We start from the raw sequence: 2,384 nt of genomic DNA on the forward strand, positions 1-2,384 counted from the left end.
CATAAATGTAATGAGCAAAACAAAAGAAATGCCAATAGCAAATACTCATTTTATTCATTGAATAATATTACATAAAATCCAGTTATTGCCTGAATAGATTACAAACATTCCAATCCAATTAGCTTTCAGGTCACCTATTCTAACAATCTCCCACTTGACCTAAATCTAATAAACCATCAACCTCAAACCCGACTTATCCAGATGCCGAGCATGGGCAATTTGGGACATTGGCTTAATAACTGGATCCGCTGTGTTTTCTGTTGAGCTAACTCGGTCTATCCTAATGTCACCTCTGCTCACCATCTCTCTGAGAAGATGGTAGCGTTTAAGAATATGTTTGGAACGGTGATGAGATCTTGGTTTCTTTGCTTGTGCTATTACCCCATTGTTATCCCAGAAGATAACTACGGGCTCAACAATTCTACGTACCACACCCAACTCTTGGATGTACTTTTTCATCGAAATCGCTTCCTCAGCTACTTCCGAAATTACTATGTATTCAGCTTTCATGGTGGAGTCTGTTGTGGTATCCTACTTGGTACTTTTTCTAAGCAACCACACCACCATTCAGCTTGAATACAAAGCCTGATTGAGACTTTGCATCATCATCGTCTGATTTCAAGCTAGCATCGTTGTAGCCTTCAAATATCAATTCTCCACTACCGTAAATCAAGAACACATCTTTAGTCCTTTTCAGGTACTTAAGTATTGTCTTGACTGCGCTCCAGTGCGCCTCTCTGGCGCATGTCTGATATCTGCTCGTCATGCTCAAAGCGTACGCGACATCTGGCCTGGTGTACTGGACAACATACTGAATGCTTCCTACAGTTGAAACATTAGGGATGTCCGACATCCATTTAAGTTCCTCATCAGTTTTGGGAGACTACTTCTTGGACATCTTAATCCCATGCCTCATGGGAAGGAATCCTTGTTTTGAATTCTGCATCTTGAATCTCTTCAAGACTTTCTCAATATATGAAGATTTGGTTAGTCCTAACATCCTTCTAGATCTATCCCTATAACTCTTGATGCCAAGAATGTAAGAGGATCACCCATATCCTTTATGAAAAATTGTGTGGACAACCATGCTCTAATGTTTCCTAACATCTTAACACCATTCCCAGTTAGTAAGATATCATATACATAAAACACAAGGGACACAACCGCTCTCCTACTGATGTTCTTGAATACACAATGATCAAATTCATTCTTGATGATATCATAACCCGTATGACTTCATCAAAACATCTGTTTCAGCTTTAGAAAGCTTATTTGAGGCCATAGATGGACATTTGGAGACGACAGGCCTTTTGTTCATCTCATGGGAAGTGAAACCGTTGAAAAATGCCATTTTCACGTCCATCTTCCATATTTCATAGTCAGACCTTGTTCCTATGGCAAGCAGAATCCGAATGGACTCAGCCATGTCTACGAGCAAATAAGTTTCCTTGAAATCAACTCCGGGTCATTGAGTATATCCTTTTCCACGAGCCCAGCCTTGAAAGTTGTAACATTTCCGTTAGCTCCAAGCTTGTATTTGTAGACCCATTTGCACCCAGCAGGTTTAACACCTTTAAGTGGGTGTACGAGGGTAAAAACTTTATTTGAACCTATTGAGTCCATTTTAGAGTATGTCCTTAGATCATTATCCAATTGACTAGTTAGTCCCAAGAATCCATACCTATTAGGTGGTCGTGATTCCCTGGTCGACCTACAAGGATTGGAGCACCATCAGTGGGAACTATAGGCTCAAATGATGTTCTTTTGTTCTACTGAGGTGTTTGACTTGTTTCCTTAAGTAGTACCGAACCTTTTTCCAAGAACATTGCGTTCCTTGAGATAAAAACCATTCACTTAGATAGATCATAGAAGTAGTATCTCGCAGTTCCTTTTGGATATCCGACAAACTTGAACAGATTAGACCTCGAGTACTAACCTCTTGACGTATGCGGAAGTACCCCACACTCTACAGTACTTGTAGGACGTAGGTTTGCCATATCTCATATAACGTCTAGGGCACTGTCTTAGAGGGTACCATGTGAAGTAATTAAGCCACCGTCTCAAGAGTGTGACCCGAGAAAGAAGGGGAAAATTCCATTTTTCTTTAACTAATCAATGAACTCACCATTTAAATACTCTCCGCCTCGGTCCGATCAAAGGACTTTAATTTTACAGTCAGTTTGATAAAAGTTACAAAGTATGAGAATCCTCCTCTATCTGAAGTATTTAATGATCCACAGACGTCTGTATGGATCAAATAAAAAAAACCGTTGGCAAGCGCACTTTGTCCAAACAAAAGGCTTTTTGGTCAATTTCACTTTTAGACGGGATTCGCAAGTTTGAGTTTACCAACTTTCTCATCCTATCTTTTAAGATATGGCCTA

At 39.9% G+C, this 2,384-nt stretch overlaps 1 pseudogene; it reads right to left on the bottom strand.

Moving 5' to 3' along the window:
* Positions 1 to 547: 547 nt before the first annotated feature.
* On the bottom strand, positions 548 to 853 carry LOC148788639 (secreted RxLR effector protein 161 pseudogene; annotated as a pseudogene).
* Between the last annotated feature and the right edge of the window lie 1,531 nt (positions 854 to 2,384).

Source organism: Sesamum indicum, linkage group LG3, assembly GCF_026168435.1.
Source record: "Sesamum indicum cultivar Baizhima isolate 11 linkage group LG3, ASM2616843v1, whole genome shotgun sequence".
Taxonomy (NCBI): Eukaryota; Viridiplantae; Streptophyta; class Magnoliopsida; order Lamiales; family Pedaliaceae; genus Sesamum; species Sesamum indicum.